Genomic DNA, 16,245 nt, shown 5'->3' on the forward strand with positions numbered 1-16,245 from the left:
ACATAATTATTCCAGTCAGCTGATCCAAGCAGCAATCCATATTAGATAACAATCTACAAAACTGTGTCTTTGACGCTGGCCACCAGATGGCTCCTATCAGCGTTCAGCATTTCACATCATGAAGTGTAAAGATCCACATTTTGACATTCAATGCACACTTTTATCATGCAAAGGGTTGTGTGTAAGAGTTAATGACTCACAGTTTAGAGTTTTATGAGTTTTATATGCCACTGTGTCGGTTAGCAGGTCATGAACTTGTGTTTTTAGACAACAGTTAGGAAACAGCCATCTACAGTCAAACATGACCCAGGTGCTCGACATGCACCTCCTCATTCTTTCTTCTTGGCAAAGGTCGGGGAAAGTTGTAATTGTACTTTGTCCGATCATGAAAGAATGGACAAGTTTCCACACAGCACGGGGCATTGTAGCGAGCAGTGCCAGTTCCAGCGCTTCAAGTTCAAAGTCAGGCTGAAATGTGACACTTTATCAGTTCAGAAGCATTTTGGGAATCAAAACTTGAGAGTAGATCAGGATGCAGAGGAACTATCCTGCTATATCTCAGACAGCAATGGATGATTTATTTAAATGATTACACTATGCTCTGAATTTATTACATTATTCAACAATGTTTTGCACATTGCATTGTCTTACATGTTCCGATTATTACTATGAGCTTTTACTACATTATTCACAATCTGGCAACACGGTGGTGTGGTGGTTAGCACTGTCGCCTTACAGCAAGAGGCTGGGGCCCTTCTGTGTGGAGTTTGCATGTTCTCCCTGTGTCTGCGTGGGTTTTCTCCGGGTTCTCCGGCTTCCTCCCACAGTCCAAAGACATGCAGGTGTAGGTGTGAGTGTGAATAGTCGTCTGTCTTTGTCTGTATGTGCCCTGGGATAAACTGGGTGTACCCCTCACCACGCCTGATGTCACCTGGGATCGGCTCCTGTCCCCGTGACAAGCGGTCTAAGATAATGGATAGATGGATTATGTACTTTTGACTCTTGGAATATTTCTGCATACTGCATAAACAGTCTTGAGTTGCATAACTGACTGTAAAGCTGAGACTCTTGTGGATTCAATGAGCCCAACTGTATTCATGTGTGTTGGCGTTAGTCTCCATAGTAACCATTTCATTGTACTGAGAACATTTTAAAAAAACAACAACTTGAGCTCACTGTATAAAATGATCTGTTGTGACCTCTAGAATAATCCCAGCCTCATGAAACTTTACAACCCCAAACTGAAGCATTCAGACAGTGGACACGCACACTGACGATAGGGCAGTCGACAACAGCAGTTCTTGCCATCCAGTCATGGAAAAATGCATTTCTTACAGAAATCTCCAAATGCCAAAAGTTTGTAATATCAAATCACAGCACGGATTATTCTGTGGGGTTCCTCAAAGTCTGGGTGTCTTAGGGGCACGGTACGGATGGACAGTGTGAGTGCGCCCTTAATGTGGTACTCTGGAGGGATTTAGGACCCCTAAAAATAAATAACCCAAAAAAAGGTTACATTAAGCACCAAAACTGTGTAAGAAATGTATCAACCCAAACATTTCTGCAACAACAGAAGAGGCATAATAGAGCATGAGAATGAGAATAAGTTTCCCTTAGCTGCTGAATCGATGCTCTCTCTCTCTCTCTCTCTCTCTCTCTCTCTCTCTCTCTCTCTCTCTCTCTCTCTCTCTCTCTCTCTCTCTCTCTCTCTCTCTCTCTCTCTCTCTCTCTCTCTCTCTCTCTCAAATTCAAATTCAAATTCAAATTCAAATTCAATTTCAATTTCAAATTTAAAACGTCCTTTATTGGCATGAAAGTTTTAGAAAAAACAATATTAAATTGTATGAGAAAGTGCATCTCCGTCTCAACCTCACCTGTCCGACAGTGACCACATGTTTGGTTTCACATTAGGGTTTCTCTGGGGCTGGCTTCCAGGTGGTTAAAAAGCTGAGTGTTCTCTTCTGAATCTAAATTATCAGTGTGTATCTGTCTAATTCTGCTCCACGTGCATTTGCTGGGGTGTTTCTGTGTACGTGTGAAATATATCTGCATAATTCTGCGTGAAAGATTCTGTTGGATGTTTGTCCCAACGGGTAAAGCTCTGATGACTGAGTGGACCCCATGCTTCATTACTATACAGAACAATGAGCTGGATGACTCTACTGAATATTTTAATTTTTATTTGAGTTTGGAAATGAGATAACTTTTTCTTGATTGCATACAGAGCTCTTCAAGCTTGTTCTTTTAGTGCATTCACTGCCATGTTGAAGCTCCCAGGCGCTGTTAGGGTTACACCAAGGTAGGTATAACTCATGCTGCGTTCAATGACCTGATTATTTATGGTACATTTGTGACACCTGGGGCGTTTTGGGAAAATGATGACATTGGTTTTCTTCATGTTTACTGCCAGGGCCCCGTTCTGACAGTACTTCATACCAGTCCAGTCGTTGCTGTAGTCCTTGTTCAGTAGGAGTGAGACTGTGTTGTAGGAGAATGTAGAAGAAGGTCGTCAGCGTACAACAAAGGCTGCACCTCTCTGTTAGGAGGCAGAGGCCAGGAGCAGCACACTGATCTAACTCAACAGCAAGTTCATCTATATACACATTAAATAAAGTCTTAAATTACAACCCTGCCTCTTCTCTTGGGTAAGAAATCCGTTTGTTTGTCTCCCAGTTTAACAGCACACGTTTTCCAAATACACTGATATGAGCAGATCATACATTGTGCCCCCTATACCACAGTTTAATAGTCTGTAATAGAGCCCTTCATGCCGGATAGAGTCGAAAGCTTTCTTAAAACCAATAAAGCAAGTGAATATTTGACCGTTTTTTGGTTTGTTGTACATGTGTGCTGATTAAAGTGTGAAGTGTACATAAATGGTCGGAGGAAGCCAATCTGACTTTAACTCAAGGAAATCTAAGATTCTAGTGTTCAGACTACTATAAAAGACTTTACAGCTGCTGACACAGATGCCACGGGAGTTATTGCCGTTACTATCTCTCTCTCTCTCTCCCCCCCTCTCTCTCTCTCTCTCTCTCTCTCTCTCTCTCTCTCTCTCTCTCTCTCTCTCTCTCTCTCTCTCTCTCTCTCTCTCTCTCTCTCTCTCTCTCTCCCCTCTCCCCAGAATAGCCCCTCCCCCTGTAGAGAGCAGGCCCCGCTGCAGCCGACAGAGCCCGCAGACACACAGACTGTGCAGCCGTCCATCAGTCGTCTTTTGGTGCGGGGAGCAGCTCCTGCAGCCGTCTCTGGATCCTCGGTAAGTGTCCTCACTCAAACACTTTACCACCGACACGCACGGTCGCATCGACGCTCGCGAGGGTTTGCGTGTCCGTGGTGTGTCGGTGGCGCGTCCGTGGTGTGTCGGTGGTGCCGTCTCGTCTCAGCACCGGGATGCGCAGCGCTCAGCGTCCATGTCGGGGAGGCAGCTGCCAAAGCGTCGGTCCTCCCCTCACAGGAGAAGCAGCCTGCTGTTAGCGACAGCCCGTAACCACACAACGGTCCATAACCTGGAGGGTGTGAGAGCCCGGCAGATCTGGTCGGAACCAGATTTTTCAGAAGACCAGAGCGAGAAACACTTGAACAAATAACGTCCCTTTAACCCTTACATGCTGTCCGGTCCGGTCCGAGCCCTTCTCTCATTAAACGGCACTAAAACACACACTAAGTAGCATTTCCTCAAGTGACACAAAATGCATCCAGATATAACAGAATGTGTTAGAAGTGCTACACATGTTTGTACACTGACTTCACTTTGGGAATGGCTCCTGTCGAGTCCCAGTCCAGAGACCGGAGTGAACACTACCACGGACCCAGAGACGGAGCTGTAGCCCGGGCAGTACAGAGACGACCTTCTCTCGTCTGGACCCACTTATCCGTCATGTGCACTTCACTACACATGTAAACACACCACTCCATCTGTTGTCTGGTTGTCACGTATTCAGCCACAATAACACACACACATGCTGCAACACACCTTGTTGTGCAAAGAGCAGAGCTGCGACAGTTAATCCTTTAACGATCAACTATTAAATACATTGTCAACTGTCTTTATAATCGATTCTTCGATTTGATTCCAAATTCTCTGATTTCAGCTTCTCCAATGTGAATATGTTCTGGTTTCTTTCCTCCTCTGTGACAGTAAACTGACAATCTTTCAGTTGCGGACAAAACATGACACTTGAGGACTTCATGTGGGGCTTTGGGAAACAGCTGTTTCAGTTTTCTGACATTAAATAGACAAACTTTCTACTTGCAGCCCTTCGCACTCTTACCTCCACTAATACATCTATTATTTGTATTGAATCTCCCTCTTTTTTCTGTTTTGAGTGATATATTTGTAGAAGCTGTTGACCCAAATTCCTTGTACGCATAAGCACACTTGGCCATTCCAACTGATCCTGAATCTGACTCGGGACCCTTTTTATGTATTTAAGTTTATTTTAGAGCCGCTAGTGTGGATCAAATGAAGGAAAATGGTGTTTAGTAGTGACAGTAGGGACTCAGAGTTCAGGGGGACGAGAACAGTGAAAGAGAGAAAACTGCACAGGCATGATCGTATGTGGTGAGCATGAGGAGCAGAGGTCATAGGGTTCCTTGACACTGGGTATAAAGAACCCTGAGCAGCTAGACTTTCTGCCCAAGGGGTCATTGATCTGGTCTTCCAAGATGAGCGTCAGACAGTGATGTGTGTTAACTCTAACCCAGCAGGAACACATTTGGATGATGGTTGTAAAGGTCAGAAATGGTTATATAATAAAACCCCACAGTCTCACATGCTGTTCTTTGTGTTCTTACAGTTTTTTCAGCTTCATGAAAGGATTTAAGTCAGTTAGGTTCATGTCTTAGGTCACATAGGGCATGATGTTGTGTGATAGTAGGTGTTTTTTCTCCAGAATCCAGTTGTGTGAACCCTTTAAAATGCACTCTCCCTGCTCGGTGAAACATGAATTACTTTTCTCAGATAGGATGTTCATGTATTCTAAAGAGATCTGTGGTTCAATCCTCAGTATAGACACCCGTTATGAGGGGATTCTTGCTTGTTGCTTGCTAGTATCTACAAGATTGAAATGCCACAATTTTGGGGTGCAGCTCCAATGACAGGATCGGGGGGGACACACAAAAGTTTGTTGGGTTTTTTTTTGCCCGTAGGCAACTCATACCATGCCACCATAAATCCGGACTTGGTAGAGGCACCGTATCATTCAAAAAGTACTGCACATGGAATCATTTGTACCTTTCCTGTTCATTTGTAAACAGCCAACAGCGTATCACTTCTTACTTCACTGTTATATTAGTTAATCATATTTCTTTTTGGGCATGTAAAGTCTACTCACCCCCAGTTCTTCTCACCTTCTCCCTTGTCTCCCAGTGTATGGGACTACTTTATGCATGATTAACTGATATGGATAAATATGAAAGTATGAAGCCCCCCTTTTTTTTAAAGCCTGCTTATCATAAGCGTCTGTGTAAGAAACTGCTGTTCATTTGTGTTGTAGTGCAGGAGAGCAGAGATGGATGTGGACTCAATGTATTTCAATCAATTTCTTTTTTTAGATGTGATTCTAAAATGTAAAGAATGTGAAGTCTGAAAATACATTTGTTCAATTTTGAATAATTTAGGATTATTTTTATTGGGGGGGACACTTTCTTTTTTTCAGAACCCCCCAGCCCCAGTACGCATTTATTTGCACACCCCTCTTTAAAGCCTGAAAGTGTTAATATGAGTGTAAAGGACAGGTCTCTCTTATCAGTGTTGCAAGAGTAGATAGAGGGATTGTGTTGCCGTTGCCTTTTCAGAACAGTAAAATGACTCCTCAGTGACCTTCTCCTTCATAAAAGACGTTTGAGGTGGTTAAAGCTTCAGCGTAGTTGTAACTCAATATTTATCAGAAGTTGAGTAATAACCACAGTAAATGTCTGTTTATCAGTAAATGACAGCTGTTGTTCATTGTGTTCTAGGGCCCGTGCAGCTCTGTTAAGGACTTCTGGAGGTCCCTGGACACACGTTGGGAAACACACATCAGCAAGTAAGGAATAGAAAAATGCAATTTCACCTACAAGTCAAGGTTCTTTTACACATTCACCACAATTGTATATACCTTAAATATTCCTTCATTACATTTTGTTAGCTCCTTAACCTTTAAAACCCCAAAGTCACACAATAACACAAACTAACTGACTTTAAGGGACAGTTTTTGTCATGCAGTCTGGTGGCTTTGAGGAGAGCATTCAGTTCCCACATATAGAGTAGGTAATACACTGATGATGGATAAGTGCCTCATACAACCACAATTTAAAATACTTGAACTACCAAAATCCATCCTCTTTCTATGGAGTCAGATGAGTCTCAATACTAATTATTTATATACGTGTATAAATGACTCTCCGCATACATATTTTTCACTACACACAAAAAAAGTGAATTCTGTATATAAATATAAATCAAATCCACATATAGTAAAATAAGGTTCACAAATGTATGTATTTACACGTATCTGAAATTTCCATCAGAAACACATTTGGATGTTATATTTATTTACAAACAAACTGTTGAAGGCGTGTTTACAAAGTGCATCGTTTTCACATGGAATTGTCTGCAGCCAATCGGATGGCTCCTCCCGTTTCAGCCAATCACGTGAGCACTGATTCAAGTGAATCGTTCAATTGTCCATGCACAGGTTAAACTGCTCCTGTATATAGTACACGGGGGAGTGGGAGTGCAAAGAGTGCTTGGATAAATAATGTATGGGTAATGTAATACGTCGCTTTATGCATTCAGCCTTGAACAATCCCAGGCACATCTGACCGTGTGTTTGTGATGCTCAAAGAGGCCAGCCCTTTTTGTCCGCCGCTGTAACTTTAAATGTTGCTGTTTAGCTGGGTTACATTACCATCACCGTGTCCAGAGTGAGCTAACTTTAGCTTCATTTGACCCGGTGACAGGGTCGACCCGCTGAGAGCAGTGTGTCCCCCTCAGTATATGTTTCTCCTCCTGAAGTCTGCTCTCATCTTCACAGTTCGGTGTGTTGAGCTCCAGGTTATTGTGACCAAACTAAAGTAGCTTTAAAGGCATTTTGGGATCGCCTCCACAAGGCTCCCACCCCAGGGTGTTTCAGGGCTACGTGCACACGGCTGTACACTCACCGGCCACTTTATTAGGTGCTTACCTAGTGTGTAAGTGTAAGTGTCAGTGTGGTCTTCTGCTGCTGCTCCCTCTCTGTAGAAAGTCAGTGGTGTTGTGTGTTCACAGATGCTCTCCTGCATTCTTCTGTTGGAACCAGTGGATATTTGAGTTACTGTTGCCTTTCTATCAGATAAAACCAGTCTGGCCATTCTCCTCTGACCTCTGGCTAAAACAAGGCGTTTGCACCCACAGAACTGCCGCTCACTGGATCTTTCCTCTTGTTGGGACCATTCTCTGCAAACCCTAGAGATGGTTGTGTGTGAAAATCCCATAGATCGGCAGTTTGTGAAATCCTCAGAGCAGCCCGTCTGGCACCAACAACCACGCCACGTTCAAAGTCACTTCAATCACCTTTCTTCCCCGTTCTGATGCTGCTTTGAACTGCAGCACATCCTCTTCACCATGTCTACATGCCTAAATGCATGTGGTTGCTGCCATGTGATTGGCTGATTAGAAATGTGTGTTAAGGAGCAGTTGGACAGGTGCACCTAATAAAGTGGCCGGTGAGTGTTTATCACAACAGACAACAGAGAAACTGAGGTTCCAACACACACAGAGGGAGAGTGATGTCATTCTCTGCTCAGGACGCCATCACTCCACTGTATCTTTCCATGGAAAACAGTTGTTTGCTGCTTTATCAAGGCTCTGAATATTGTATACAGTGCTGCAGCATCCTGTCTGTCTTAATGGAGCTAACTTTTCACCCAAATTTACCCTTTGCTAAGCCCCTCTACGGCCACAGTCCAGTCCTACGTTAGCAACGGTAACTATGCAGAGGGAGGTGGTGTGCATAACCTGCAAGTCCGACAGCTTTTTAAAGACTTCATGAGAGCAGCAGGGATAAAGGGGTAGGCCCCTGGTTGTTTTTTCCTCATCAATAATAATAATAATAATGATAATTATTATAACAATTTTATATACTGCTTTTCTCAGTACTCAAAGACGCTTTACACATAAAAAAATAAAATAGACAATCAAACAGGAAGCACGTTAAACAACACTAGAACACAAGAACATCACATTAATAGAAAAACGGAGGTTGGATTTTAGTTGTTGTGTGATCCTGAAGAGATGGGATTGAAGCTGACTCTTGAATGTCGGTCAAGGTGATAGACACATCGGGTGATGATTTCAAATTTACGTTAGCATGTTGGATGTGTTTGGATTAACATCTCATACAACGGTGGAGCAATGTAGACGCACTGCTGTAGTCTAATAAAGTTACCACCCCATTTGTTCTCCTAAAATGAACTTGTAAGCCCTTCTTCCACCTCCAGCTTGTCATTGAATATTATTAAGTAATTAATTATTGCTGCCAAGCCTTTGGAACATTCAGCTGCACTCTAATTGACGAGTGGCCCAACAGGTATTTCTAGCAACAAAAGGCTTAAACTGCAGCTGTCAGGTTAGAGACATGACCTGATGATTGCAGCAGCCCTGGATTATTTCAGAAACCATTTCTGGCTCCACCTTGGGTTCCAAAGAAGCTCACCAACCTAGCAAGGAGAGAATCAAAGACCGTTTAATAAAATAAAGAAAGGGCATGCGAGTAGCTCCAAACTGATTATATTGGCTTTTTTTTTTCATTTTTAATACAATAGAATTCCAAATATCAGAAAGCTTTTCAGAAAGCTCCAACAAACCAGGCAACCTGACATGGGGTCGACCACAAGCTTGAGAAACCCTGACCGTTTCATGTTTAATGTTGTCCCTTTTCACTTCCCATAGTGTTAATGAGGCAATGTGAAGCCGTCTCTCAGAACACTTTGTTCTCCAAAACATTAACCTCTCTGTCTCTGTCAGAAGGATTGTTATGTCAATCAAACAGCTGCAGACTAAGTAGGCGGGAGTCTACCAGCCCCAGTGTTCGATAACACGCACACACACACACACACACACACACGCATGCACACACACACACACACACACATACTGCAGCTGAGGTTACACAACAGTCTTTTTGCCGATGCAATTTCAGGTCGCTAGAGGACAGGGCAGATGATTTGACTGTCCCAGACCAGTTTGAAGCAGTGAGCAAGCAAGCAACATTTTATTTACAGAGCACTTTTCCTTTCAGGGAACACACACACATACACACACACACACACGCACACACACACACACACATATATATATATATATACAGTATGTATATATAGCTACCCTTAAACGGCAGTGCCCCCCACAAACCAATCCCAATTTAACCCCTGCTTATACGTAAGCACCTGCATGTGTCAGAACAGGACTGAATCAGTGAACACAATCATATTTATTCAGGATGATGTCAGTCTTTAATAACTGACAGCTGCAGTTCCCACACTGAGACTCTTCATGGAGCGGCATTATCAGTCATTCTTGCATTGCTAATTAAAGCCGCCATAGACATTAACACACGGTACCGGAGTGAGCCGCTTTTCCTTACACAGGTGTGTTTTCTGTGCCTGTGTCTGTGAACAAGCATTACCTACAGGGCTAAATTCAAGGGCTGTACTACGGAGCAGGATTTGTGGTCAGTGAGGTGTCGTCAGGGCACAGTGTTTCCATTTCGGTGTGAGAGTCTTTACTGTGTTTTGCATGAACTTAAAAGAAACGTGCACGCAGGCTGATATTCCCTGTTGTTCTGAGCAGAGGAAGTCTGGTAGCTGCTAATTTATGAAATCTGCTTAAACACTTTAGCGCCGTTCCGTCTATCTCAGCTGGGAACAGAGAAATGTTCGGTCGATTCACACTATAACTGAGCAATCTGATGCAGATGTCTGTACGGTTATACCAAAGCAGCCTGGTGTCCTATTTAGGCGATTTAATGAAGATAAATATAGTTTGCTGGCTGTCTCGCTCCTTCCCAATTCTTGCTGCTCACTGAACTCCCCTACAGCCCCCCCCCCCCCCCCCCCCCCCCTGCACCCACCTCACCACCCCCCACGACACCAACAAATACCTGAATATTCGCACTGATTGGTACCGAAGCTCCGAAGCTTGAAGTTTGTATTCAGGACAGCCGTAGTAGAATCTGCAACGGGACACGATTTGAGTAACAGAAGTGATCTGGATACTGTTTGTAGTCTGAGAAATGTTTACCAATCATGTTGCATGTAAACAGTCCATGCGCGTGGAAACACTCTTTGTGTGTGAAGTTAGTAACTGAACCGTAAACAATAAGTGCCACTCTTAGGAGGACGTCTTGGCCTGGATATCCGCTGGCTACACCAGAAAGCCCTAAATGCCGTATTAGCCATTGCTCACAGAGGCTAAATGGTCATCAGACAGATTAGGTACAGTAGCAGTGCACACTGTGCAGTGGACTGTGGCTTTGTGCCACATTGAGCTTTCATATACAGACATGCATATCATCCTAAAAAACAGAGAAATAGATAGGTAATGAATAGTTTTCTTATTTATTGTGCACTAAATAGAACGGCATCAGTTGTATAATCGCATGGTTTGTCACATATGCTGTTCCATTTATAGCAGTGTATGCTGCTACTTTCCATTATTATATGCTACTTCATTGACTTTCTTTCCTGCATTTAGCAGCTTTAACTGTGTTGCCTTTTGCCTCCGTCCAAGGATTTTCTTTCTGAAATTTTGGTCTGCTAATGATTTTTTGGTTGACTATTATTATTATCGTCTATTATTTATCTGTATTGGTAAACTCTGGTTGTATGGAGTTGATAATCACTGTCTTGTGACCTCTTAGCGTGACTGCAGTTATAAGAGTTACTGAAGCCAAAAAAACAAAAGAGGTCCTGTGTGAACTGGCTTTGTAGTACACGGCCATGCAGGGATCATGAGGCCAAACTCAGGGCAGCCTCTTCCGTCATGCAGGGTGGTCAGTAGGGGAGCGAGCTTTATTATGAATCTCAGTCACTGTGTTTGCCACAAACTTGTTTCATCCTGTTTTCATATTATGTATATATTAGTCATATTCGATACTGTACAGCTAATGGTTTAATCAATCGGGAGGACTACTCATGTGGGACATTTTTTTTTCTTTTTTAATCAAGGGCACACACAAACCTCTTTCTTTGCCTTTGTGCCTGCACTGTTGCCATGGTGACAGGTTGGAGACGTCAGCTGCATTTTAACACGGTTCTGAACTCACTTCTCACTGCAGAATAGAAATGACTGGAAATTCAAGTGATAATCTGTGACATCATATATTGTGACTGTCACATGAGAAACCTGAGCCTTGTTACAGGCAGGAAATAAAACAGTGAATGTGTAGATGAATGGGTAGTCTTGCCATCAGCTCTTAGACGTGTCATTAGTAACTGTCAGCTCCTCCTTTTGTAGTTTTGTAGTATTTAGCTAAAGAGGCCCTGAAGTGCAAAACTGAAAGAGAATTCAGAAAACATGACAGCAGTTTACGTGGCTTTCCCAGTGTGCACCTGCAAATTTCAGGCAGAGGCAAGGCAAGTTTATTTGTATAGCACATTTCAACAACAAGGTAATTCAAAGAGCTTGAGCCATGTAAACTGTTTAACAGATGTAGTCACAGCTGACACCGCAGTGCTCCACCTCAACACTCCCTCCTTTAGAACAGTTTGCTCCACCTGTCCAAGAGGTAGACCTACACAGAACAGAATGAGGTATAAACCAACAATATTGAATATAATATTTTACGAAAAAGAAAGTATGCCAGCCTACCTCCGTGTAGCCTGTAGTCCATGCCGTTTATCGATGAGAGAAGAGACGGACACGTTCACAGGAATCTGGTGCGCGCGCACTGACGAGCCCTCGATGGGAGGGAGCGGAGGAGCTCGGTGGTAGAGGGGAAGGGGCATGAGATTGTAAACATTCAAAATTTGACTAAGTCAACTCGATCTTCCAGACTTGCAGCTGTATGCCTGTTGGATATGGCTGCAGCTTTATTTTTCAAAATATTAAAGCTAAACAGTCGTGTTTTATACATTTTAAAATCTAAAATACTATTTGTACTATGGCTTGGCTGAATACCTGATGGTTATTTCTTACTGGCAGAGGTGTGTCTATTTTGCCCAGTATGCCCAGCTAATCAACATTTTAGATTCCATTGGAGCTTGCATAATTTGTTGGGCGCTTTGCATCTTCTGCAGTGAGCATATCAACCCGCCCAGCTCTGGGATCATGACTCACATGCGGCTCACATATTTTGGTAACTTGTTTACCCTAACTTGCTTGTCTGGTATGTGTTGTTGAAGGAACAGCACTCAACACTATAAATGGAACCAGACATTAATTTACAGTCAACTGGTTTGTACAGAAATTGTAATGACTGCTGCACCCCCACACACCCCGTACTGCTGTGAGTTTGTCCCAAAGCCTAATGTCACAGCAGAAAACATGAAATGTCTTCAGAGACATGGTGGCCGGAGAGCATCGCAATGTAGACTTGCAATTGGATCACATCCAAGCGTCCCTGCAGACACGCCTGGCAGTTTGTTATTCAGATCAAAATCTAAATACACTTGAACAGCACCAAACCACACTGCAATCACTTAAACTTACATTTAAATGAGAAACTAATATTTTTATTGATAGGACACGTGTCATCGCTGACATCACAATCAAACATGGAGGTGGCTGAGCCGAAAACGGTGCTGGCTACCGGTGCTGGCTGCAATAATGGGGATAACACTGCTAACAACCGCAACAGTGTTGACAGCAAACAGTGTTAAGTGGGGTTATCTCACTGCACTAGGACTTTTAATTTGACAAACTGCTAGAATGCGACTCATAGACATAACAACTTCTCCAATAAAGAAGATTGTGGCATAACAACCTCAAAAGCAATGGTTGCAGTCCGCCATAAAACGGTGAGCGGCGCAAATGCCTCTGCACCGACAGATATTTGAGATGGGGAGAGCTGACTGCAGCTGAAGGTGGACTGGAGTAAAAGCCCTCATCTTAGATAACCAACGGCTCAGACGGAGAGAGAGGGGCAGTGGGAAAGAGAATAGCAAGAGAATAAGAAAGCAGAAAGGCAGAATGGTAGTCTGTCATCACATCCTGTGGAGCCTCACAGTTCCCCTTAGTTCGGCAGGCTCCTTGTGAGAGGAATGAATAGATTTTTTACACTTATAGAAGAGAGGGGAGGTGCCAAGCCTGCCAGCTGACAGATCAGGGAGAGAGGCTGCTCGATCACTGGCAGCCTGCCTGCCTGTGTGTGTGTGTGTGTGTGTGTGTGTGTGTGTGTGTGTGTGTGTGTGTGTGTGTGTGTGTGTGTGTGTGTGTGTGTGTGTGTGTGTGTGTGTGTGTGTGTGTGTGTGTGTGTGTGTGTGTGTGTGTGTGTGTGTGTGTGTGTGTGTGTGTGTGTGTGTGTGTGTGTGTGTGTGTGTGTGTGTGTGTGTGACGCCTAAGGTTTTTGTTTTGATTTTTGTTCTAATTCTCAGTGTTTCCTCTCAGACTTTTTTCATCAGAAGCAGGAATGGGTTAGGGTTAACAGAAAGCTTTCTGATCCCGAACCTCCCCGACTCACTGCAGGATCAGCAAACTTAGACCTGGCTGCCACTGGCCACCAGCCAGTGATCCCTGGCACAGGGGTCTACGCAGGCTGAATTCAATTTACTGCAGCAGCTAACTGGAGGTCCATCTACAGACCTGCTGTCTGGGGAAGATGGCTCCCAACACTGTGGAGAGGGAAGGGGGAGGACATGACTTGGATAAAGTGCGCCGACAGATCCCATTTTTAATATGGTCATAGACAACAGTCTCTTGCTGTTCTTTGGATTTGTCTGATGATTTTGGTGTCGCTCCTTACTGACAGAAGTTCTCCACTGAGACTTTTCTTTTGTGATCTTTGTTGCTGTCTTTGTGTAAATCATCCTCCTTTTGCTCTGCTCTTTGTCGTCGCATGATATAAACGCCACCAACTCACCTATTCAACTCTCTGCATACACCAGCTCGTTAATGATATTTTTCAATAACCAGCTTGTATTTGAAATGCCTCTGAAATGTGCGACACTTTGCCCCATTTATTATAAACACCGCACATTTCACTACAAAACATGGCAACAACAAACAAAATAGACTTAGACTTAGACTTCTCTTTATTGATCCTTTGGGATGAACTCCCGCAAGGAAATTGAATTTCCAGCAGCTTACAAAAACACAAGAGAGGTATAAAAAATACAGTATAGGAAAACCAATAAACTCTTAGCTAAATAAATACAGAAAGTATATAAAAAACAATAAACAGTAAACAATAAACTCTTAGTCAAATATATATGAGGTAGATGTAAGAATACAGGTGAAATTAAATTCACACAAAGTAAAATCAGATGAGTTAAATGTAGAGGAAATTTATTAGATCAAATACGTTTGACTGTATATGACAGAAATGAGCAGCAAGATTCAATTATTGCTCTTAAGTGGCGGTTAAAGTTATTGCACAAAGAAAAGAAGAAGAAAAGTATCCAGGTGTGTAAGAGTATATTATTAATTGCACAGTGAGTTATTAAAAACAATACGCTTTAGGAAAATAAATCTTCAGAGAAGGGGCTTGATTGTTTCAACAGTATTTTCACTGGGTGAATGCAGCCTGCCCTGTGGTTAAAAAAAACTGAATTCAGTAAAAAGTATTTGTTTATCAAAACAAGATGTTGTCTTTTAGTGGTATTGTAAAATCAAAACGCTCCAAACGGCCTCATTTGCATACTAAAATCACTAAAACTTTCAGATCTCCCAAATTGATTTTGGTTGTATCATGTCACCTTTTGTCTATCTCTCTTTTGTTCACTCTTTACGCAATACTGGATTTCTGTCGTTCACGTAGGATGTGAACAACTAAGTGAAAACTATTAGAACCTTCCTGCAGAGACCGTCTGAAAAAGAGCCCCATTATCCCCGCGTCAAAATGATTGTGATGCCTCGCCTCTCTCTAAGATGGCAGGCTTTTCACCTTTGGAACAGCTACAGTGTATAAATACTTTTGTGTTGATGATGAACTAGTTAGTCCTAAGTCTCAATACCCAGGCAAACCTCCCCGTCCAGAACTCGAATGATGAATTTAAATGGCACTTTGATAATCGATGACTAAATTCCAGTTCTTCATGGTGTAGACCGCTTAAACCTTCAACGCAGCATCAGAAATCAGAAGACCCCCAGCTCGAGTAGTCCATTAGGCATTATTGCTGTTGCCGTCCTCAATCACTTTATACACACTCCACCCCTCCCGGGCATATGAAGATGCAGTCTTGTGTAACTCTCACTCTGCAAACCAGTTTCATCCAGTTCATGAGGTGTTGCCAGGAAACAAGCTCTATGCCTATGTGCGTGCATGCATGTGTTTGGTGTGAGTGTGTTTGTGTGCATGCCTGCATGTGCGTGTGTGCATGTTTGTGCGCGTGTGTTTGTGTGCGCGCGTGCGTCTGTGTGTGTACGAAGGGTCAGGGTTTCCTCCGCTATGTGAAAGCAGATAGCTGGAACGATCCTGTTTCTGCTGCCAGTGTTACATAAGAACTTGGAAGATGAGAGAGGAGGGAGAGCAGACATGCTTTGACTCACTCTGCCCCATTTTTCTCTCCCATTTCTCTTATCGAGAAATGATATCGCCGTAGTCCCTATTTATAAAATGATCATAAATGAGTAGTCAGTGCTGACTGGCTGTTATGCAGGACTTCAGTTGAGCCAGTTGGAGAGCCTGAAAATGAAATATAAGACCAGTTGAAAGTCAGAAGACCGTCCTAGTTTGAAACATTATACATTTCCAGTCCTTGTTTTGTGATTTTTCAGTTGTCACAGTGATGAAAAGAAAAGACTGAGCTGATAAAGACATTTAAGTCTTTTAAGTAACACTATGGCCTTAACTAACTATTATTTGAACAGTGTCTACTTACACCGCGGTGAAAATAGCCTTTGCCTTATTGTAATGTCAAATAATCTTTCAGTATTTTGTTGATTAATAGATTTCTTGTCATGCAGTGTTTTCCCAAAGCCCACGATAACATCCCCAAATGTCTTCTTTTGTCCACAACTCAAAAATATTCAGTTTACTGTCATAGAGGAGGAAAGAAACCAGAAAATATTCACATTTAAGAAGCTAAAATCAGAGAATTTTGGCTTTTTGATTCCTTAAAAAAATG

At 42.8% G+C, this 16,245-nt stretch overlaps 1 protein-coding gene across 1 annotated transcript in view; it reads left to right on the plus strand.

Annotated features, from left to right (window-relative positions):
* The first annotated feature begins 3,152 nt into the window (after window positions 1-3,152).
* abat (4-aminobutyrate aminotransferase) overlaps window positions 3,153-16,245 on the plus strand; it is a 34,169-nt gene continuing 21,076 nt past the window's right edge. The window contains exons 1-2 of the mRNA XM_083931858.1: window positions 3,153-3,256; window positions 5,959-6,026. The gene's annotated coding sequence lies outside the window, so the exon portion shown is untranslated. The remainder of the gene's footprint in view (window positions 3,257-5,958; window positions 6,027-16,245) is intronic.

Source organism: Echiichthys vipera, assembly GCF_963691815.1.
Source record: "Echiichthys vipera genome assembly, chromosome: 17".
Taxonomy (NCBI): Eukaryota; Metazoa; Chordata; class Actinopteri; order Perciformes; family Trachinidae; genus Echiichthys; species Echiichthys vipera.